General features: G+C 35.0%; 2 long non-coding RNA genes across 3 annotated transcripts; one reads left to right on the top strand and one right to left on the bottom strand.

Annotated features, from left to right (window-relative positions):
* Positions 1-7,155: 7,155 nt before the first annotated feature.
* LOC106176651 (uncharacterized) lies at positions 7,156-12,931 on the top strand. Of its 2 annotated transcripts, none has more exons than XR_001239780.3 (4): positions 7,156-7,293; positions 7,726-7,936; positions 10,751-10,841; positions 11,596-12,931. It is a non-coding gene; the product is annotated as an uncharacterized LOC106176651 (long non-coding RNA). The 2 variants fall into 2 exon arrangements; XR_015333137.1 differs by lacking the exon at positions 7,156-7,293 and adding an exon at positions 7,433-7,615.
* Positions 12,932-14,119: 1,188 nt separating this feature from the next.
* On the bottom strand, positions 14,120-15,523 carry LOC147763510 (uncharacterized). Its single transcript, XR_015333138.1, has 2 exons — positions 15,055-15,523; positions 14,120-14,521 (listed from the first exon to the last, which is right to left on the bottom strand). It is a non-coding gene; the product is annotated as an uncharacterized LOC147763510 (long non-coding RNA).
* Positions 15,524-25,054: the final 9,531 nt, after the last annotated feature.

Raw genomic sequence — 25,054 nt, 5'->3', positions numbered from 1 at the left:
TTTAACCTTTATTTCAAGGTCAAATGGCCAAAATTTTCTAAAAATGGGAATTTTTTGCAAAAATATTTTTATTTGTGCCGAATTTCAGAAACTACACAGGCTTAAGCACTCATATTATGGTGGAGGGATGCTATTAGGGACTCCTTTCATTTTTGGGAGTTTGGGGTCAATCGATGCATTTTCATGGGAGAAACGGCCATTAGATGCTGAAACTGAAAACTCTCCCTAATTCTGGAACCATAAATGCTAGAGACCTCTTGAGGTGTACGTTTTTTTTTTTTTTTTTGTTTGCTATACGGTCAAGGAGTTGCACTATATCAAAAAGCACAACTGAGCAATGTTCAGTGGTGAAAATAAAATGAGAGAACTGAGAGGATGAACTACGAAAGGAGAAAGTCATTTCCTTTATGCAAATTACAATCTCATCCATTGAAATGCAGTGTGGGACAATTTCACGAAAGTGCCATAAAAGCTAATGATGCTGAAAAGAAGGGTGAAGAAAATACCAAAAATTCAGTTACATCAAACAAATTTTAGAAAACTGGAGAACAAGACACAGTATAGTAAGTATGCACGTCTCTTTATATTTACTACCTTAGTCACTACAGTCTGAAACACTAGATGGGGCGAGGCCTTACCTGCAGTGAGGGTACTTAGCACTTATAGGCAAGACTGAGAACTGAGGCAAGAAAACCATTTACAAGTACTGGTAAATTTGCAGTGACCAATACAAACAAACATCACTCCAATTAAGGTCAGTCACTAACATTTCAGTCAACATATTATTTTATCTATCATGACTGAAAAGGTATACAGTTTTTGATAAGTTTATTTTTCAATCTTATTCAAAGTTACAATATCACCTTTTTGATTCAGATTGGCTCTACAAAGTCCTCACAACCTTATTTTAATTATACATGTACATGTAACACAATCATTAGCATGTATTATGGGCCTTGGCATCTTTTTATGTACAGACACGTGTCTGTACATATAGCCATCATCTGCGTCTGTCGTCGTCGCCGTCGTCGCCGTCGTGCACTTTTACCGATAACACGATAAGTGGAAAACTGTTTTTTATTTCAGCTTGAAACTTACAGAATTGATGAATATTCATAATACGCAGGTCAAGTTCGAAAATCAGCATGATCGGGTGACTTGTAGGGAAGTTATGCCGTTTTTTCACTTTTTTCAGCATATATGCAGCACCGATAACACGATAAGTGAAAAACCATTTTACTTTTTGGCCTGAAACTTACAAAACTGATGAATATTCATAATCCGCAGGTCAAGTTCGAAAATCAGCATGATCAGGCCATTTTTAGGGGAGTTATGCTATTTTTTCACTTTTTTCAACATATATGCAGCACTGATAACACAATATAAGAAAAACAGATAGGCCAATTGTCATTATACTTACAGGAGTGGTCAATCTTACTAAAACGCAGGTTGAGTTCCAAAAGCAGCATAATCAGGCCATTATTTTAGAAGTTATGCTGTTTTTTCACATTTCCTCAGATTCAATTGTTAGGCATGTTAACAGTGTCATTATTGAACTAATAAGATACGTAAAAGTGTTTGTTTGACATTTCCTGCATCTTTATGACATTGTTAGTTGATTATGTAAAAATGATGGTAAACTTGATATCGTGTATTGTGTAGTAAAGTGTCAAAAATGGAAATAAACTCATTTCATTGCAGTTTGTCAGATTCAATCATCTACTATCTTCAGAATCTCAGAATGGAGGAAATTGGACATTTAACACTGTTCTATTGATATTTTTCCCATCTCATCAATTTTCTTAGTTGGTCATATACAAATGGTAGTAAACTGTTTATTTTGTTTTATGTTAAAAAAGTGTTTTAAAAATGGAAGTAAACCCATTGCAGAACAGTGCTGTCATGTTTCAGCATATATGCAGCACCGATAACACGATAAGTGGAAAACCATTTTACCTTTTGCCTTGAAACTTACAGAACTGCTGAATATTCATAATAGGCAGGTCAAGTTCGAAAATCAGCATGATCGGGCCATTTTTAGGGAAGTTATGCTGTTTTTCACTTTTTTCAGCATATATGCAACACTGATAACATAAGTGAAAAATCATTGTACCTTTTGGCTTGAAACTTGCAGAACTAATGAATATTCATATTACGCAGGTCAGTTTCGAAAATCAGCATGATCAGGTCATTTTCAGGGTAGTTATGCTGTTTTTTCACTTTTTTCAGCACATATGCAGCACCGATAACACGATAAGTGGAAAACCATTTTACCTTTTAGTTTCAAACTTACAGAACTGATGAATATTCATAATACGCAGTTCAAGTTTGAAAATCAGCATGATCGGGTCATTTTTAGGGAAGTTATGCTGTTTTTCACTTTTTTCAGCATATATGCAACACTGATAACATGATAAGTGGAAAACCATTTTACCTTTTGGCTTGAAACTTGCAGAACAAATGTATATTTATAATACGCAGGTCAAGTTTGAAAATCAGCATGTTCGGGTCATTTTTAGGGAAGTAATGCTGTTTTTTCACTTTTTTCAGCATGTATACAACACCTATAACACATTTGTGCTATATGATGGTACTGTAGGAATGGGTGATCACTAATTAAATTAAGGTCTATAAAGTTACTTGGCCATTAAATGAGATTACATAAAACACTCCTTGAGATTTCCCTGTAAAGTCCCATAGGTTTAGCTCTCTTAACTGTGTCACAAAATTAGGATTTGGGGATAATTGTGCAGATAAATGGTGTTTAACATTGCAAATAAATTTACAACAAAAAAATGTGTTATGCCAACATGCTATAGATGAATAACAGTGCTTTATTTTTCTCAAACTTGGTGGGGTTATTAATATCAAGTTAATACAGCTAGATTGAAAGTTTGAATAGCAGCTTTATTGGAAATTTTTACGTTTTATTTAAAATTTTTTTAAAATTATTTTTCAAACACTAGCATCCTCAAGATGTGATTTTTAACTCCCATCCACCAGAAGTGCTGTGCATTTTCTGTATTTTTATATATAATTGTTATTTCTTCAGATTTAATTCTTGGGCATGTTAACAGTCTCATTATGGAACTAATAATATATGTAAAAGTGTTGTTTTGACATTTTCTGCTTCTTAACAATATTGTTAGTTGATTATATAAAAATGACGGTAAACCTGTTATTGTGCATTGTGTAATAAAGTTTCATAAATGGAAAGGAACTCATCATTGCAGTTTGTCAGATTTAATCATTCACTATGTTCAGCATCTGCAAATGGAGCAAATTGGACATTGAAAATTGTTCTATTGATATTTTTCTTATGTCAACAATTTTCCTAGTTGAACATTTAAAAATGACAGTTTATTGATTATTAGTACCACCAGCGTATACGCTGGCGGTACTCATGGTTTTAGTCCCGACCCGTCTCGTACAGCTCCGCCGGCTCCTGCGGCTCCGCCGGCTCCTGCGGCTCCGCAGTCGGGCGCCGGAAACAAGTCACCGTTACCGCTTCTCCTCCTAGACCGCCAGGACCTGTGTCCCCATCTCTTGGATTTAGGTCACATATGATCTCAACTTGAACACCCTGGTTTTTTTGTCTCTGTCGGTGCATTGGCCTGGGCTTGACACTTGTTGAAACGCACCCTTGTCAAAATTTTTGAAAATTCAAGGCTAAATATCTCCCAAACCAAAGGAATTATGGGAAAAATTACCACAGAAGCCTGACCGAAAGTCATATCTGGAAATTCCAAATATGCCCTTGGATTTGACTTTTGACCTTTTTTTCAAGGTCAAACAAGCCAAAATTTTCTAAAAATGGGAATTTTCTGCAAAAAAATATTTGTTTGTGCTATTTTTTGGAAACTACACAGATCTAAGCTCTCCTGTTATAGTGAGGGGTTACAATTGGGGACTCCTTTCATCTTTGGGAGTTTGGGGTCAATCGGTGCATTTTCACGGGAGAAGCAGCCATTAGATACCGAAACTGAAAACTTGCTTTTATTCTGGAATGGTAAATGCCAGAGACCTTTTGTTCCTTACATTTTGTAAAACTTGTCAAGTGCAATACTGGAGGTGGTGTCCATTTTTTTGTTTTAGATATGGTTTAGGCATTGCGCTATATCAAAAATTACAACATCGCAATATTCAGTGGGGAAAATGTTAAATATTCCAAAATTACCAGAGATATGCCCATAGTTACTATTGAACTTGAATAGGAAGTCATATACTGGTAATCTAACTGTGACCTTGAAATTGACCTTTGACCTACTTTTCATGATGAACTGCACTTTGAAGTTTTCTGATCTTTATATCTCCAAAACTGGCAAAGATACGCCCATAGTTACTATTGAACTTGAATAGGAAGTTATATACAAGTTATCTAACTGTGACCTTTAAATTGACCTTTGACCTACTTTTCACCATGAACTGAACTTTGCAAATTTTCTAGCCCTTATATCTCCAAAACTGGCAGAGATACACCCATAGTTACTATTGAACTTTAATAGGAAGTTATATACTGGTAATCTAACTGTGACCTTTAAATTGACCTTTGACCTACTTTTCACCATGAACTGAACTTTGCAAATTTTACATCCCTTATATCTCCAAAACTGGCAGAGATACACCCATAGTTCCTATTAAACTTGAATAGGAAGTCATATACTAGCATTCTTATTGTGACCTTGAAATTGACATTTGACCTACTTTTCAACATAAGCTGAACTTTGCAAATTTTTTTATCCCTTATATCTCGAAAACTGGCAGAGATAGGTCCAAAGTTACTATTGAACTTGAATAGGAAGTCATATACTGGCAATCTTACTGTGACCTTGAAATTGACCTTTGACCTACTATTTATGATGAACTGCACTTTGCTGTTTCCTGGCCTTCATATCTCCAACATTGGCAAAGAAATGCCCATAGCTACTATTGAACTTATATAGGAAGTCATATACTGTGACCTTGAAATTGACCTTTGACCTACTTTTTATCACAAACTGAACTCTGCATATTTTCTTGCCCTTCATATCTTCAAAACTAGCAGAGATCTGCCCAGTGTTGTCCCTAGGTTTTCTCTTTTGTCAGCATACCGGTATATGCAATACTGATAATGCATTTCAAGGAAAACCAATAGGCCTATTGTCTAGAAAATCACAGGAGTGATCAGTGTTAGGAAAATACAGGTCAATTTGAACATCTCCTTGATTGGACCATTTTAACTGTTATGTTTTTTTGATTTTTTTTTTTTTTTTTTTTTTTTTTTTTTGCATATTTTGAGAACTCTTGTTTATTGCATTTTATAGAGCTTGTCAAGCACAAGACTGGTGGTAGTGTCCAATTTTTTTTTTTTTTTTGGTGGGGGGGGGGCATACGAATGCTCTTACTCCAGCTGGTGGTACAATATCCAGAGGCGGTATCGCCTCTCTGATCCTCTAGTTTTGTTTTAAAAAAGGTGTTGAAAATGGAAAGAAAATCATTTCAGTACAGTTATCTCTTGTTTACATTTTGGCATTTTGAAAGTGTGACTGAACTTCCATGGCCTTGAAGACCTTCCCAAATCACATTTTCTGAATATTCATGATACTTTTATTTTTTTATAAAAATTTTGATGGTCAATATGCTGTTAAGTATTATGTTTTATTGCATGAAGGTTGTCTGGGCTGAGCTATGTTTTTAGCAAGGACACTTACTCTTCCATTGAAAATAAAAACTCTACCAAAGAAAGGTAGCACAGTGGACAAAATTGAATGAACTTGACACCTCTTCAAGACAACACACTTTAACTGTGGTGATTATTTACCTCGTCAAATATTCTGGTGTCTATATGGGTGTCATGGCACTGTAGTAAACAGACCCAAACAGAAGAAGAAATGTTGCTGTTATTATGAGTTTTGCCAGTAAATTATTACTTTGTATTTTTGCAATCATATCATAGCAGTGAGCCTCTGATATAACAATCACTGTTATTCCTGTTTAGAAAGTATTGTTTCATGGTAAAGAATCCAGATCAGTTAAAGGTAACCAACTGCTAAGCAGATTTGAATGTTGTTTAAGCCTAACTATACTTTAAGTTTGAATTTACTGGAGTGAATTAACATGTGTTTAGTAGCAAGTTAAAAAAAACATGTTGAGACATTGCTGTAATGTATGAAAATAAGTAGAATCTGGTAATTGAGAAAAACACCTGAATAAAAGCACAATTAATGGCGACAATCTGTCAAGTTTAAAGACGTTGCCTACATGTTACATTTATATTCTGTCTTAAACCATGTCTTGAAACTTGTCTTTAATATCATCGTAATCAATTTGAAATTGTTATCATGGCGTTATGTGTGTAGTTATTCATTGCTGTACTGGTAATCATTATTCCAATGTGTGGCTACTTTGTGATTTATGGAGAAAAACCTTGATAAGTGAATACAGAATCACTCTGACCAGTTACTAGTGATGAATAAAACATGATTATACATTATTTATAGTTTTCATTTTTCTGAATCTCTTGTTCAACATCTCTTCTAGGTGACGAAATTGGAAAATATTTTATCAGTTACCAAATTAAAACAGCAATCGATATAACAATAATTGCATCTTAGTTTAGCAGAAAACGGGGTTACAAACTGGAACTCCGTTGGTTCTTTATTCAGCAAAATTGTGAAATTGGAATTTTGTCTCATGATTTTTTGGTCAAATTAGAAGAGAATATAAAATAAAGACTGAAGTATCTTCGTTCCTCACACGTCTCAGGATTGCGTTTCAGATAGTTGGCAAATGTAGACTGAAGATAATTGATGGATCACAAAGAACGAATAAAAAATTCTGAAAACCTATGACAAATACCTATATAATATTTCAATAAATGTTTCGATATCAATTACCATTTCAAACATTACTCTTTTTACAATCTCGTTTACTTTGCCAAATTGTTTAAATGCTGTTTTACATTTATAAATATTCTCTTATTTAACATAATATCACATCACACTCAGCCGCACTGTAGATTTTTTAAAAAAATTTTTCTGTACCACTGATTTCCAACTACTGGGTTTCCAATAGTAAGAAGACGAGACACTTGGCAGATCAGTCTGAGTACAAGACGATCTCGTTACGCCACACCCAAACAGAGAGCGCTCCCTATTGGAGAATGCTTGAGTTGATTGTTATTATGCAAATAAGGTCAGGTAAGTGACCATTTAGTGAGCGGTGCTCAGGTAGGACCAACTAAATAAGGTGGAGGTTCAAGGCGGAGACGCTGATGGTACCGAGGGCTTTTATTTGTGCCAGCAATAGTGTGCCGTAAGTACATCTACTAATGTGTGTGGCTTGGGAAATACTCCATACACTTTCAGCTTCATAGTTTTTTCATATTTTTGGCACTGTTAACTTAAGTTTTTATTCAAATCACTGGTAATATATCGTTTAGAGTTCGCTAACCAGATTTGGGCACGGCATGAGAAAAACGTAACTGCAGTTGAAAATGTACAGAAGCTCGCAACAAAGGATCTCCCATCTCCACAACGCTTAAAAATTAAAACTATCCAGCTTAGCATGTCGAAGATTGATAGAAGATATCAGATATCACAGAACTCAACAAGATTCTAACAAATTAATGACCAAGGTATCAATTTTAAAACAAATTGAGTGAATAATGTTTTTCAACAAGGGAACGCCCATTGAATCTTCAAACGTGACATCGTCAGCGATATTAAAAATCATTTTCTTTTTCAGTTAGAACCACCGGTTCCTGGAACAACTTTCCAGTAGAGTCATTTAACAGCTTCAAAAGCAGCTCAGATAAAGTTTGGAAAATGTACCCCTTTTATATAACTATGATGAACCTCAACACAACAGAGACGAAGCAAAATAATACAGAAGCAAAGACAAAGACGCAGAAAAGCAGAGGTGCTTGAATGGGCCTATTGTCAAGATCCACAGGCAGGTAGATTATAACACAAGGGCACAGATATCTTAAAATTGATATATTCTTTAGTTTCTGTAAAAGCATGTGACATTGCGTAGGGACGTTTTTTTTCGCCATCTACCACTTGTAGAACTGTTTTGGTAATTGAAACGAAAATTTAAGACATTTTGTTTGAAATGTTCTTTTAATATTTTAATGGGTTCGTAAATGGCCCTAAGATTACCATTTGGTAAAATTTTCAGATAATTTTCTGAGTTTCGACAATGTACAGGTAACACTATTGTTCACTCACAGAAACAGAAAATTCTCGAAAGCTATCAGGCCACAACAAGTCCTCGACATAAAATATAATCAAACGTTTTTACACATTGCACTCGGCTGTTTCACAATCAGGGGTACCAAATAGAGAAAAATGAACTCTGATGCATTTGTTTAATTTTGCAACAGAAAAAATGAATAACATCTTAACTATGACATCCAAAATTTTTAGAACACAATATTAATTACTTTTTGTGCTACGTTCAAATTAACAGAACGCAGCTTAGGCTATGATTTGGGGGTACGGACACTACACATTCAAGTGACTGATGCTTTTGTAACTGAAATATCATATTGTTTACCGGTTATTTTTGTCAACATTCTAAAAATATCAAAATAAAGATATAACAGCAAATCTTTAACCAAAAGGATACAAGTACATGTATGAATCAAAACGTTTTTTTTTTTGGAGAAACACCACAGCACGTTTTTCAGTGGATGCTGGCGTTTGGTTGTGTGAGAAGGCGTTTTATTCTTGTTACACCCACTGTCATTCAGTTTGACTTTCATTCACCAGACTTTAATTTAAACATTTTCTTTCTGTTGCTTGGCCTTTTTGATTTATTTATTTGTTTCAGTCTTTATTCTTGTTTTTCGAGTCTTTTCTTATTTTTCATCTCTCGTTAATTTGCACCTCTTGCTCTGCTGTTTTCAGGATTGTTGGATTTCTGCTTCTCCTTGACTCTCTGTCAGTATGCCCTCATTTCTTCTCTTTTCTTTAGTCTTTCTTGCAGGGACATCCTTGGATGGTTCTTTTGCTTCTCTGCTATATTGCGTGCATTCCAGCGGCGGATTTAGGGCGTCCTCTGGGTCTCCCGGAAGACGGTCAGATTTGTCAAGTTTACATTGACTGGTATCTAATTTTTTCTGTCGGAAGACGGTCAAAAATGGGGGATGGATCAACAAAGATAAATTGGAATACTGTCAGAAAATAACTCTGGATCCGCCCCTGCATTCAGCGTCTTCCTTACGTGCTTCAGCAAGACTATTAGCATCTTTACGGATATTAGCTCTTTGATGTCTTTTTTCAAAGTATTTTTGCTGACAGTAAAATTTTCAGGTTCCCATTTTCTTTTTCTTTTTGGCCTTTGTTCATTGTCATCCATGTTTGATACTTCATTCACTGAGAGAATTATAAATGTTCTTCTGTTAATTATGCATGTATTGTAATGTCCGTACCCCCTGAAAAAATATCATATACATTAATCCATAGAATAATATCCATATACAGTTCATTATTTTGCAGTTAGCTATATTTGGCAATATATTCAAAGCAATATTGTTCATTTTGAATGCAAAGAGTAGCATCTTTACTGATATTATTTCTTTGCAAAATTTCTTGCCTGACTCTAATTAATTAGCATCACTTTATCTAATATATATTTATATTCAATGTTTTTCTAAACATCATAAGACATGGATGCATTTTATATAATCTAGAACAATATTTTGTACCATATTTTGAAGTTTTATCATCATTGATAAGTAGCCAGTTATCCAATGGTTAATGTATAACTTGGGGGTACGGACACTACAGTGGGGGTACGGACACTACATTTGGCAGCAAATACGTGCATATCTTTTCATAATAAGGGGTTATGTGCTATTTTCTTCCTGCAAAATAAATGTCAGTGTGGACATACATAAAATAATAAAATCAGACAGAATATGCCGTGATTCTTAAATAAAACAGATTGGGGGATACGGACACTACAAAAATTATGAGATATCAAGGGGCTCATGATTATAAATACCACAGCATTATTAATAATTGTTACATATGCACAACTCCTTTATTATGTTTAAGTCATAACATTGTAAATTCATCTAATCATCACGTAGGTGATTTCAAAGTAATATTTGGCCTTGTCAAACATGTTTTTCATTGCATGAACAAAAATAAATAAAATGTGTATCAAAGCCTATTTCACCAAAATGGTTAAAATATTTTTTTCTCAGAACATATCTTTGGAAGTACCTGCTAGAAGAGAAGACATATGTTGTGGGAATTATATACCAATATCATATTCACCATAAATCATTGACATAAAGAGCTAGTGCATTATATTTATGACCTTAATTGCAAATGACCCATCGTAACAGCTAAAAATGCTTACTTTTTGAACACATAATTGGCTATATTTTTGTAAGTTGTAGTCCGATTATTATAATTCTTTTTTCATATTTTGCTCCTATGTACAGTGTCTTTGATATCAGTCTATCAGCAATCTCCAATCATAAATTGCTAATTTGTCAGACACTTGTAACATGAACCACATTTAATTGTTCACCCTGATTGTGAAACAGCCGACTACAAATATTATCGTTGTATAATGCAAATCAATCGTAAAATATTTTCATCTAATTATACATGTTAACTGCTTAAGGCAAATGTTTATTTTTTCGTGTTTTTTTAACAGAAGATACAAAATAAGGGGAACTTTGTTGGATCGTTTTGTTTTATCATGATCATTGATTTTATCAGTTTTACCAAGTTTCTTCCTTTGCTTTCAGTCACTGATACGTGGAGGAAAACCATAACGAGTACAGTGAACGATTTGCTTACGGATTCTTTAGTCTGCAAGCGGTAGTATACAAACGTGTTGTAAGTAATGTTCGTACTTTGAACACCAAGGCCATTTTACCGTTTTATATAAACTTGGATATTACTTGGGTTTCTTTTTCGTGTTAGAATAATAGCTAAATGTTTTTTATTATTTCCCGCCAGTGTATGCAGATATTTCAGTCGATTCTGAAAAGATTTATGAAAGCAAATGTAAAAATTCAAAACTATGAAATTCCCTTATATATCAATTTTATTTTGACTAGTCCTGCTTAAAGATGCATACAATGTCAATTTTTTGTCACAAAAACCGACCAAATGGCAGCATATAGTTTCAAGTAGTATAACTAAGCGAATTACCAAAAGGCATTGTTTAATTTTACCCGAAAATGGTGTTTGAACAGATTTTTCTGCTAGAATTCGATGCTGTATGTCAATGGGGCAGAAAAGTAGGTCACGAAAGTAGGTTAAATTTCAGACCAAAAGTCTAAAGCTCTTTTATGGCTGATCGAGTGATCTATTCAGTTTATCCCTTGGCATGTGGAATTTATTTGACATTTATATTTATTTATAACAAACTAGTAGAAGTGGTTTACATGTGTTACCATGAATCCGATACTCGGTTCGTATGTACCTTTAAATGTGCAGGCTACCCCAGCTTGATGAATGTAAACAGCTTTTACTGTATACGTAGACATGGTATTTTACTTCTGTCCTTAATCGTTGTTTAATGCAGTTACAAAAAATTTTAAAAATATTTTTCTCTATTTAAAACAGCATATTTTGTATATTTCAGATACTAGACGTCATGCCACAAAACTGAGCGGCTTGCGAAGTTGTCACACGTTAGGTCGTCGGGGTCCTTTACAATATTACCAAGCTCACAGCATTTGGTCACAAGACAATTTACTGGGCTGATATTTTTAAAATATGTTGCTTGCGTTGGTTTTTTGTATGCAGACACTATAAAGTATGTATATACTCTGTTTAACTGTGTCTCTTCATCTCGTCTCTGGCGCTGCCCAAAGGCGTCTATAAAGACCATAATTTTCATTTGTTTTAAAATTAACTGAGTGACTTTTTTCGGTAAAAATGCGCGATTTAAAAAAAAAATGCATTTTGGTGACGTTTGCCCAAAAAGGGCAAAACGATATTTTCCTTTACTTTAAATTTACAAGTAAGCTTTATTTGATAAAAGGTTATGTTCAATTTTGGGAACATTTGTCCCAGGTTTTTACTGAAAAATTAAATAGAGCTGAATCTGTATGCATACTTTTAATTGAGAACTTGTGTTTCATGGAAAAAAAAAGAAGAAAAAATTTAGAAGGCAGAAGTGCACATTTCATGGTGTCAGTCACTGGGAAATTTTGCAAGATTTTAATATTGTTTAGTGTTTACTTTACTGTGTCAGCTTATATTGAAATGTCGCAATGGAGTTTTTTTCTGGAAAGTGTCTGTATATTTGCCAGCATTGCTCTCTACTTAAAATTATATTTCGATACATAGAGTAAATTATCCGAATTCTGATAGAAAAACGCCTTTCATAATATATTTGATCTGTTTGAAATGACCTTTTGTATGTATCAGATTACTTAATGTAGCGACATTTGATTAGAAAGAATTTTACACTTTTGCAATTACTTTGTTTGAAATATTCAAAGATGCTCACGTTTATTTAATTGGCCATTTCTATTCAACATTGTTAAAATGCAAACGTGATTCAGATGTTACAAGTCGAAGAAAAATCTCTTATGTTTTTTAGAGCTGCCACAGACAACACTGATTTCTCATCTGATTTCTGTGTCAAAGTATGACGAAAGGAGTCTCTAAATTTGAGAAAAGTGGGAAATAAATTCAGTTGAAAGCTGAAAAGTGTTGCAGAACAAATCTATTAAAGTTTCGCTTTGCTCTCATGAAAATAGATACCGATAGTCATAAAACAATTCAAATCTTATAAATTTTTATCTTCATTTTAAGCCAGATTTGAAAATTTTTTTTAACCATTTGATAATAAATGGCACATCTGTATACTGTTATTTATAGCACTTTTTATGTCTGTGTACACACTTGGACAGTGGTTTACAATCAATAATGTAAGTTATTTGAAGTATTGAAATAAAATAAAAAGTGAACATGTTTTGTTGTTGTTTGATAATGCTATTTGATAAAAATAATTCTGACGTGTTCAACTATAACCCCTAAAATCGAATGGATTTACCCTACCTGTCACCCCTTAAATCTAATTGACTCATCCAACCTGTCACCCCTCAAATCGAATGGACTCTCCCCACCTGTCACCCCTCAAATCGAGTGGACTCATCCCACCTGTCACCCCTCAAATCGAATGGACTCGTCCCACCTGTCACCCCTCAAATCAAATGGACTCTCCCCACCTGTCACCCCTCAAATCGAATGGACTCTCCCCACCTGTCACCCCTCAAATCGAATGGACTCTCCCTACCTGTCACCCCTCAAAATGAATGGACTCTCCCCACCTGTCACCCCTCAAATCGAATGGACTCTTCCCACCTGGCACCCCTCAAATCGAATGGACTCTCCCCACCTGTCACCCCTCAAATCAAATGGACTCGTCCCACCTGGCACCCCTCAAATCGAATGGACTCTCCCCACCTGTCACCCCTCAAATCGAATGGACTCGTCCCACCTGTCACCCCTCAAAATGAATGGACTTCCCCACCTGTCACCCCTCAAATGGAATAAAGTCGTCCCACCTGTCACCCTTTAAATGATTGGACGCGTACCGCCTATTAACCCTTCTTTTTCCCCTCCAATCGAACGGAATGGTCAAACCAATCACACCCTCAATTTGAATGGAATTACCCAATTTAACACCCCATACTACATTAGACTCTCTGAGCTTTCTTATTTGAAATAAAAAACAAAACACTTGATGATTTTTCATTTATTATGCAGAATTTTTTTTGAAAACTCAAAATGAAACACCCTTTAAAAAAGTATAGAATTACAATGCACAGATTTAGGTCAAGTGGAAAAGGTAATTTAATAAAGACTTCATACTAGTTTCGTGGAGCTAAATATTGAAAAAATTGGAAAAACTATAAAAGCAATTCTAACAATATTTGTTTATGCATGTGCTTAATAAAATTTCAAATTATGAAATTTAGAACGAAAACTCATCTACAGATCTTTGAAGTAATGTAATTTTTTTAAAAGATGTGGATACAAACCACGCGGTCTCAAATCCAAAAGAATACGAAATACATTTAACAATTTAGTTTAAAATTGATTTCAATTTGACCCCTGCATCTTTAGATCAAGTGAAATGGATTAAACAAAAACACCAGAAAAGTGTCTTTATTCAAGTGAATTCGATTAAGATAAGAACATTCGGTATTAAACAATAACATTCAGAAACATTTACAAATGAACGTAAGTGAATTTAATTCAATTTTATTTATTTTATGAAATGGCAGTTGACTGTAGTAATGATCAATATTCCTCGACTTTCATCCAGCAATTCCCTCTCGAACCATAAAAATAATGACATGCAAGTAAATATATAGAATCCTCACTTTCGCAGTCTACATTGCATGTTATTTCGTTAAACAACTCTTCAAATAGCAGCGTATGAGCGTGCAAAGCCGTATACATGTGTTATAATCCTAATCATACAGAATTCTTCGCATGTTTTCATCAGTTGCATATGATTTCTCAGTTTCTTGGAATAGGAGATTGCAGATCTGAAATATCAATATAAACACAGTGACAATTCAATGCTGAATAATCTGCAACAAAAGGAAATTTCACTTTCTAAAGAGTGTCCATAAAAGAAACTTTATCAGAAAGTATTTTCAAAGTAAAGACTCAATGGAGAAGTCAAAATACAGAGGAATTTCAATTCAAAAAGACTAATAAAAGTTGCAAGAAATTATCTTGGGTACACAAAAAAGACATTTGATTATCTATCGACGATGAACAATAAATACAGAAGACTTCGCATAACTCTTCATCTAATAACTCAAGTTAACTTTAATATCAAACTAATTATCTGTAATAGATTTTCCCTTGGTACATGTTTGTATCAGTTGACACCCAATATGAGCACTTTCTAACTCGAACCTTTGTGCACGGTAACTTGATGAAATTTTATGCCTGAGATATGTGGAGTCTGTCCTCTGTATCAATTTAACTATAATATCATTCAAAATCGAGAATATAAATCAAACTTCTGGTAAATAAATAAATACTGTGCCGTAGAAGAACTGTTACTTACCATGAAAAAGCAGCAACACTGACAGTACGGGCTCCTGACTTCTGTACACCAAACGTTGCGTCTTCTCTTTTTGAGATCCAACCGTCAAGTGACCAGGCAGAAAGACTGTTCGCACTGCGCTGGACGCCTGTTGTTATGCAAATTACCCTAGAGCCTTGTACGAAACATTCCGATCTGAAAATAGCTGTTTTAAATCGCTCTCTTCAAAAGGGCCAATATATATTACTTCATAGGTTTACTAAACTAATAAAAATAGATTTAAATATTAACGTTAGTCTGATATATATGATTTAATACAAAAGTATCGTATAACCCCTCATTGCCAAATGTGCTAAGTCTTATACTGTATCCACTCAAAATTACCCGGCGGTAACTGGCTTAGACAGATACAGTTCACTCACCTGTCTATTGTCATGTTGATGCATTGGTCTGTCTTATTATGAGTAAGGGGTTCACAGGTGCTGGCACAACTGCCGCATTTACCCAGTTCAATTCAATCTTAAAAAGCAACTTGCGATCTTTACTTTTATTCATCAGAAGTTAAATGGTCTTACGCAATGAAAATGACAACAACAAAGCGGTAGTCATTTTGTGTCGAATGAGTGTGTTATTTCATAAAACTTTTCTTCTGCAGTTTAAATAAACCCATTCACAAATATAAGGTATTTTCTAGGGCACAACGTAAAAAGTCTTAACGTAAAAAATGGAAAATTATGTTTGTTTGTTTGTTTGTTAGATTGATTTTTCATAAAAAATATTTACTTATTAAGATCAAATTTTAAAGTATTTAATGCTACTATTCCGACACAGACTACGAATTCCACTAATCGCCAGGTACTAATAAATTCAAGCGTTCTTAGTTTAATCATGATAAAATCTTGAAGCTCTTAACTGATTCTTATATATTTTAAGTCAGTTCTTGCAAGTCTTGAGAGATTGTGAAATCGGGCCAAAAATTTGAACTGTTCAAAAATTTTGCTCCCGAACTCCCGAATGCAAAAAATATCTTGGATAATCCTTAACAAACCCGTGGTACATTCTTAGATATCGTAACTGATTCCTAGTACATTCCTAGCCATTCTTATGTATTTTTAGCTTATTCTGAGAATCGTGAGGCATTTGTATAACCAAGATTTGACTACGATTCTGTAAAGAATACCAGGAAAAGATGCCCAAGCAGGGATGAGGGTTTCTATACTTGTCTTGAGGAAACATTATTTGAAATTTCAAGAATAGCCAAGATTATATTTATAATCGTACCGGAATGGCAGGTGCATTCGGCAGTTATTTTGCTTTCTCTTGACTGAATCCTAATATTCGTGAAGTATTCTTTTAAGAACTTAAAAGTCACTCTTGCAAATCGCAGCTGTTTCTTTACAACATTCGTGTTGTTCAAGCAGAATATTCCTAAGTCTATTTTCTTAAGTCTATTTTAAAATTTGTAACTGAATCCTAGAGGGGCAAGACTTCAACCAGAACTGTGCGAAATTCCACAATTCCTCACGATTTCTAAAAGTTATCAATTCTTGGCGATTCGTGGAATCCGTAGTCTATGTATCAGGCTATTAATTATAAAGATGGACGTGCTCTTAATAGCCAACAATATGAATACATTTAAGTTAATTTTTCGTGTCTTTTCCCGTCTTGTTTTTCAGGATATTTACTTTTCCGTTGCAAAATCTAAACAATGTTTGCACTTTATTTTCACACTATAGGCCTTGAGCGAATCCTGTTTTCTTTGAGGCGTCGGTCTCGAAGCATATCTCTATATGGTCTCAGAATCATAACCATACAATCATAAGTGTCCAATCTAAAATAAATATACGCACAAGCGCCATGCAAGCACGTTAAAATACTCTCTTTTTCTTTTACGCCTTATCTTTACTTCTGTCTAATTTTATTCAATAAAGATGAAAGACTGTTTGCCTTGTTATTGTTTTGATAGTTCAATAACTAGATGAAAAACTCCTTCTACCACTGTTGCTGCAAACGCATTTGCCTCAACATTTAGTGTGTGTTTTCTCACCAAAAGCAATCGTACAAAGTTCGTAGTCACTTGTGAACCCACCGTAATAAGTAAATAAGATGGGGTTCTTGTCTAAAAAATTATAATTGATAAGGAGTTATAGTTATGGAGAGGAGTAAGTTTGCACAGCAATTAAAAGATCCATTTTTTACGTAAAAGAAGACCGAGTAACTAGATTATACATGTATAATTAAAACCCACTCAAAACATTGGATTACGAAGAAGTACATTCTCAGGGAGTCGGTTTCTTTACAAATGAGATTAAAACATTTGATTAGTAGATTTAAAACACATTTAGTGTTATGAACAAAATTCTAGATAGTGTCGAATTACCAGGACATTTTAAGCTGTACATAACGGCGACCAATTCATTATACGCGGGATGAAGATTATCCTCAGAGTTGAAAAAAACGTAAAAATGGGGGAAATTATTGAAACAAATACAAAAACTTACGTCGAAAAAATTAAAATCAATCTCATTTCACGTTTTCTTTATGTAGGCTTAAGATTGACAAAAAGCAAAATATTAACTCTTTTTACTGATAAATTTCTAAATTGATGTTTTAAGTAGTGAGGATATTGTAAAGATTGCGTGAGAAGCAGCATTGCTCATTTTTTGTCACTTGCAAACGCACGACACGAAGAATCGGGAACAGAAGAGATTCAAACTGATTTATTTCCACAAAAGTTTCAATTTTGATCCCGAACCCAGAAAGGTGTACCTGGCCGGGCGACAAACCAGCTCACAGCATTAAGTGCAACGAACACGGTACCTTCAATTGTATTCACGATTATGATAAGTCAAAACGATCATCCGAGGACAAAGATGTATTTATTTTTCATTACCTTTCTTAAGCAGTTCAGCTGCCATAATAGAGATCTTATTCCCACGGTAAAGCATAATACGGCATTGAATAACCTGGTGGCAAAATTACTGAACTCTTTTTGTGTTCTCTTTTTTTCGCACATAAAGATTCCAGGGTTTTTTGCTTCCTTTACGGAAAATTAGAAGGAAAATCGTACTGTGAAGAGTTCGGTAAAATAATTTATGATCCCGTTTCTAAACAAACAAACTCGATTCCGGGGTCACTGGTGTCGCGTCCCTAAATCTTGCCATGTGAAACTGATCTAAGATATTTCCCGTTCACGCCTTTTAAATATGATCTATTCGCAGTTTTTATTTGAAACAGACACCCAATTGTCGATTTCTGTGTGTTACAGAACGTTAATTGAAATGTATTTTCGTTTCAAATCACTAGTTAGATATGATTTATTTTGTAACGCCGGGGGATTTAATGAACACACACTGTTAAGTCTGAAACGTGACTTTTTTTATCTCAAGCCAAGGCTGCTGAAATATTTTATCTGGCTTTCAAAGCTCTTTTTGGAGGACTTATTTTCGCTTATATGTCATGATTTATATCTTTTCCTAGGCGGCTGGCTAATGAAATCAACATTTGCACAACTACGAATTCGTGTTTTTAAAATGATTTATCATGTTCAGATTTACCACAGGTGTTGAGCTAGACATCGTTAGATGTTCGTTTTGGTGGTTATTATTTCCAAATGTCAAAAAAGCAATTTTTCAAATAAGCGTTTTTAATCTAAGAACTCTAAACGAATTTCGAAAATTGCATCATTAGTTCAATGTACCGTGGGCTGGTAAGATTTACCCTTGCCAAGACACCATTGATACAGTGAACGAGCTTAGAGTTTGAACTGATATATCGATCGGACTTGAAACATAATTTTTAGAGGAAGAATATTTTAGTGAGAGCTGTGAGTAAAACCTCTCGGCAAGGAAAATTCTCATTTATATGTATTTTGGATAAATGTTTCAATGCCGAAATACACAGTTCATCCCGTTCTCACGACAAAACCTGAAATACATCGATTGTTTTATGTGACAACCTGCATAAGAATAAACAGTATTGAGCCATTTTGTTTATAGAAAAAATGATCATTATTTTTTGCGTGTCACTTTGTGGCAATTTCAATGCATTGTACAGTTTACCCTTTTTTCAAGTTTTTCATTATTAACTTTCCAATATCTACTGACTTTCAAAAACGGTTGAATATATATATGGATATATTTTGTCCCCTTTAGATATTTATTTGATGCATTATGTTAAATTTTAATTGCTTCCGTGATATTGCCCAACAGTTACTTCGTTGCAGTAATTAAAATAGCCCAGATAATTTCTTCTGAAATATTGTAATATGTGAGATCTCTTCCTTGTTGGTGAATAAATAGATAAATAGTAGGTTGGTTTTGTCATTATTATTAAAATGAGAGAAAAATATATCATTAAAAGAAGTAATTATTTCGATGGAAAATGGAGAAATCACTGAATTAAATATCAATGATCGGTGAAAGAGTTATTGCAAGTTTCAATAGATAAGATACAATGCGTTTCATTTAGATGTATATATATTTTTTGTTTTCTCTTTCTTTCTCTTTTTTTTTTTTTTTTTTCTTGCAATGGATTTGTCAATGTGACATTCCGACCCCTCAAATTTCACAGAGAGATCGAAGGTCAAATCTCGATTTTTTAACAGTGTCAAAAATAAAGCTCTCCAACAGCTGGGGCAGGGTCTAGTATGTACAAGTCTTCAGTCAAAAGTTAACAACCTAGTCGGTTTCAGTTTCTAACCTGAGAAAACGGAGACGTCGGTCGCGCTCTAGCACCGAGATACTCTTCCGAGGCTCGGCTTTCTTCAAAGAAAAAGCTGATGAAGTGAATTCGTTTAAATTTCACTGATCATGGAGGAAAGCGCCCGAATTTGTAATTAAGGAAACACCTTGTTCAAAGACGACTTAGGGTTGATTACCGCAAGTTACCACGTATGATGAAAACCTTAGAGTCCAGGTGATCGGGGGTCGTGTGTTCAACAAACCAGACGCGTTTTTCTGCTAGACTGAATAATAAGAACAGCGAAAAAAATACATTTAATGACTCTCAATCAATAGTAAAAACACACCCCACAGAGCTAGCATGTGCTTTGCGCTACCAAGGGGAGGTAGGGTTCCGGGAGAAACCGAGTTTTAACGCTGTCTGAAAATGTGCAGACGCTGGGATGCCATTCGCCCGCACGTGCACCAAAAGCTCTGATACCAAATTTGTGACGTTCATTGTTATGCTGTCTGACTGCTCGAAAGAAAAACAATGGCGTAAGAACGTGTTTCTCCCTGCATGCATAACAGCGTACCCCACCCCTTCAATAACACGGAAAACGGTATACACGCGCACAGGAAGGGGACGCGTACGTTTTTTTATCCAAATGCAACGGTAATTAAGATTCGATAGCAACCTTGACACGCCACAGACGATTATAAAGAATAAATAAATCGGTTGAAAATGTTCTTCAAAGCCAGCTCTTTGTTCGCTTCTCAAGATGGCATCGGAAAAAGCAGCGAAAATTCTCTCCTACACAAAGCAAACAGACCTTGCTCGATTTCGTGTGAAAACGAGCACATCGCAATGGCGTGAGATGTTAAATGACTGGATTAAATTGCAAATCTTTACAGATTAAGTTTCCGTCAAAATGACAAGAGAACTTATGCCTATTGTTTGTTTAAATTTCATACGGTTTTGTTACCGTGACCAACTTACTGGTGGCTTTTTGTTTGCACGTTAGTTCCTTTAGAAATCCAAGCAACTTACACGTTCATCTGATCCAGAAAAATACAGTGTCACCGAACAAAACCAGAATAAGATATGCTATCAGACAATAGACATAATGGGCATTAATAGCAGGGATGTGGGACTGATATAAACCCGGAATGCACGATCTGTAACTGACGATGTTCGGCGACTCTTTCATGTAAGATACTGTGTTACCAGATTGCGTGTGATGAGTGTGACAGGTCACAAATTGAAAACAGAGCGGAGTTCGATAAATAGATCATGTTCCCATAGCTTGTTGTGGTTTTCTAAAACCCCTTCATAATTTAGGGTGTATGGCATTCACACCAGAGATGAACTATCCATAATGATACACTTGGTATCACGCTGGCTGCGATTGACACCCGTTCTCAAATACCATACCACACTGTATGTCACCGCCCAACATCTTTTGTCTTTCTAAAGTGTCACTTAGTCCATTTAAATATAAAGAAAAAGTAGATATGTTAATTTCCATAGACACTCAAATATTTCTGAAACGAAAATGTGCACTGAAAATAAAAAATAAAGACATTTCTTGATAAATGAAGTTTCCTTCCATTTTCTCTAGCTGTCCGCTAGGGGGCACAGCAATCAGTGGATCTCCATGAAAGCACGTTGCTTAATGGTTCAGGTAAGCTCTTTTTCATTTTCATTTATCAAATTTGGGACTAGCTAAGGTGCTGCGTGTAATTATGAAAATCTATGAGGTGTGCAGGTAAAAAGAGTCCGCAAGGAAAGTGAAAATACTCTACCGCTATTGTTTGTCTCCTTTTGTAATGGATGCTGGTGTGCTGGCAGCTCACGGTGGACCGTGTGTTGGGCTGCTGCTCCGCGTGTATCATTGAGGTGACCCGGTGTGCCATAACAAGAGAACCCGGTCTTGTTGCGTGCCGTCGACGCACGGGTTTGCCTTCGTCACCTGCTGCTTGTGTTTGCATGGTTTGTCGGGTTTTACACGCTCAATTTCAGACTACTCTTGTCAGATAATTACCAGAAAAAGAACTGGCTGTGTTGCGCTGTTTTGCAGCTTTTGAGCAATATTATTAGTTTTGATTCGCTGAATGGTTTCGCATTTTGTGGCATTGTCTAACCTGATAATGTCCTAACTCCGTGTGGTTTGTTTTCCCATGTTATTCTGTGGTTACTCGCTTTTAATGAACAATTTCATTTCTTTAAAAATCCGTGCCCCACATAGCCTATGTCTTATTGCTGTTTGCATTATATGCAGCATTTATCAGTTTCGTATAGCCTTATAGATATTTTGAAAAAAACATAACAACAAAGACCCAACAACCGTATCTTAGGCCACAATTTTTTCTCAGAAAAAAAAATGGTGGGCGAAATTGTGTAGATATTGAAAAATCTAAATAACAAGAATCAAGCCACCGGGAACCAACTGACCAGCGAGAGTGACCAGTGTCATTTTTCACCATCTACTTTAGCAGCAGCCAGTCGGTCTCTGGCCAGTAGATCATCTCCCCGCAAGTGTCGGCTCCCTCTTCAAAATAAATATTGACAGTCTAAATAAGATAAAAGAGCATGAAATACGAACGAGTGGGAAAGTTTGGATAGCGGGCGATGATCTCAATTGACAGATAATAGAACATAGTGTGGGCTGATCTGGCAGCTAGCTTCAAGCTGTGGTGGGCTCTCCTAACATGATTGGTTTTGATGCGTCGATGTATTAAAAAGATACTTAGTGTTTGAGGAGGACACACACACGCTGGAATGTTATCTGGGTGAATGCCAGGATTATTCCGGAAATTTTCTGAGTTATTTATTGTAAACAAGTTAATTTATTTTCAGTACAATCCCGAAAAAATATTTATGTATAATTTTTCAGCTTGTATTTACGATAAATATCATTAAACAGAATTGTTTCATTACAATAACCATCCCAAATGTTAATGGTAAATATACATAAATTATTTAGAAAGCACGCAGTAAAGTTACCCTTGTACTCGGTAATTGTAGATATTACATGATTTGGCCAATCGTGTCATCAATCAATATCTTTCCGACAGGCATCCACTGTCCTTGGTTTATTTGATAAATGTCTGGGACAATTACGAGACAACATTTCAATCCAACCATTGAGTTTTGATTCCTTGGAGATGACTCCAGGTCCAATTAAGGCCCGGAGCCCCGATGAACCGGCACTCATTTCTAAAAACAAACTTACACCTTAGTGAGATACGCGTGGGAAATTCTCTTCGGTTCAAAATAGTTGCCATATAAATACCAGCTGATCCTTTTTTTCTCGGAGTGGAAAGAGAGGATTTTGTCTATTTTCTTTTTTTTTTTTTTTTTCAAAAAAGATGTTGAAGTAGTAATGAATTCGTAAAGTTCATGTATTAAGGAAGATTCAGGTTGGGACAGGTATTGTCTTCAAATGTGTGATCGATAACAATGCTGAAGGCACTGATTTTCAAATTACCGGATTTTTTTGAGTGAGACATTATTTGTGTAAATGTTACGCTTGTGTTTTTATTATTTTTTTACATCATATGAAATTATAGTCCTATGTAGTTATCAATTGACGTTGAACAAAATACGTAAATAATACAAAAAATAACTAATACTAAAGACAGGCATATCTCCTTTTGCAGTGTTATACCGTAATCATATTTGCTATATTTAATTCACACTGACGAAACGAAAATTGTTTAAATGACTGTGTCTTCTAGCCGCGCAATTTGAATTACTCAAGTCGTGTGGTTGAGAGATTTCATTTCACGTTTTCGTGATATTTGATAGCAGATTTATTCGGTATTTCTCATTTTCAGAGAAAAAACAATTTTGTCTTATTAGTGTGGGAACTTGTCTCTTTGTTCTCAGTCAAGATATATTGGACAAGGCGACACAAACGTACGTTCACATCAAGGCAGATATCAACCCCATCCACTGTGGATTCAACCGTGAAAATTGCATGAAAAAAAATTCATTCTCATATCTACTGCGATCGACGTGTCTTTGTATACAGCAGTTGATTTGTACCACACCAGACTATAGCTTCCATTAAAATGCACGCAATTTACAACTTTATATTTATTTATCTTTTTTCTCTTCGTTCGAATATTTGAATAACAAAAAAAAAATCCCTTCTAATTAATAACCTTCGCTAGTTCATTTTTTAAAAAGTCTATTAAGATTATAGTGTTTTTTTTAATCACTCACGTAATGTTTAAGGGTAAAACGTCAAATGCAAATAAAGACGACAGTCTTGGAAGAAAACCCCACTTTTGGTAGACAAACATACACACATACACACACACACACACACACACACACAATATGGAAACATCTCAAATGAACCCACTGGAAACGTCGCGCTGTTTTATTTTTTATCCTACATGTACCTTACCATTAGTGAAATAAAAAAGACGCTTATTTTTGGCAAAAAAAATATATAAGGATGACATATGCGATGTTTTATGTACATATCTAAGATCATTTTCATAAACTCCTAAAAATTTGTTAGGACAATAAAGTTCTAAGTTGTCTTTTATTTTGTAACGTTGTTAATGTGCAGAAGCATTGTTCAGACGGATCTTTCTCTGGACGGCTGGCGGGCGGTCACAGGGTGCACATTATGCATGTGTAGTTAAAATTCACACTCCATCAATACGGGCTAATTAATTATATTAAACTTTATTGTACCAGTGCATATGCTCCTGTTAGTAACGCTTGGTAATCGATTGGATGGTTTTGCATTGTTGCAAAACGTCCTCTTTGAAAAAACTCTGAAGTAAAACTGTGCGTGAAAACGACGACACGTAAAGTAGCGATTACCACGTTTTATTCCCCTCACAGGTGCAAAAAGTATCGCACTTGTTAATTATATCTAATCATCATTATGTACTACAAGCTATTATCCGTCTAATAAATAACTCAACTGTTTTTATTCTTACGCTTTTCTGCTTTATTTCTTCCGTTAGGTACCGCCTTAACTAGATCGAAGCACGCGAATGTGCCATTTTCTGGACGGGTATGAATTTTTTTAAGGAGATGCGTTTCCTATTTTTTGGTTTAAGTTAGGTCGCTTTTTGCTTAACGAAAGAGCACATTTATGGAATTCTAGGTACTTGCACGAACAGTAGTAATATTTGAAAGGTTGTCATCGAAGGCTTTCCTGTCAATTTCACCTGTGTACGTCCCTGTAAATATTAGGATTTCTATCAATTGCACTTAAAAGCCCTGTCGTTCAACTCGTTATAATTGCGAGTCAGTGCGTGACTTTTAAATGTGTCCGCATCTAGTTTTTCTCCCAAGTTCAAAACCATTTTGATGTAGTTCTTTGCGTATC

The sequence above is a fragment of the Lingula anatina genome, chromosome 2 (genome assembly GCF_051362555.1).
Source record: "Lingula anatina isolate TDL-2025a chromosome 2, LinAna3.0, whole genome shotgun sequence".
Lineage (NCBI taxonomy): Eukaryota > Metazoa > Brachiopoda > Lingulata > Lingulida > Lingulidae > Lingula > Lingula anatina.
The sequence above is the reverse complement of the archived record's forward strand: the minus strand, read 5'-3'. Positions and strand labels throughout refer to the sequence as shown.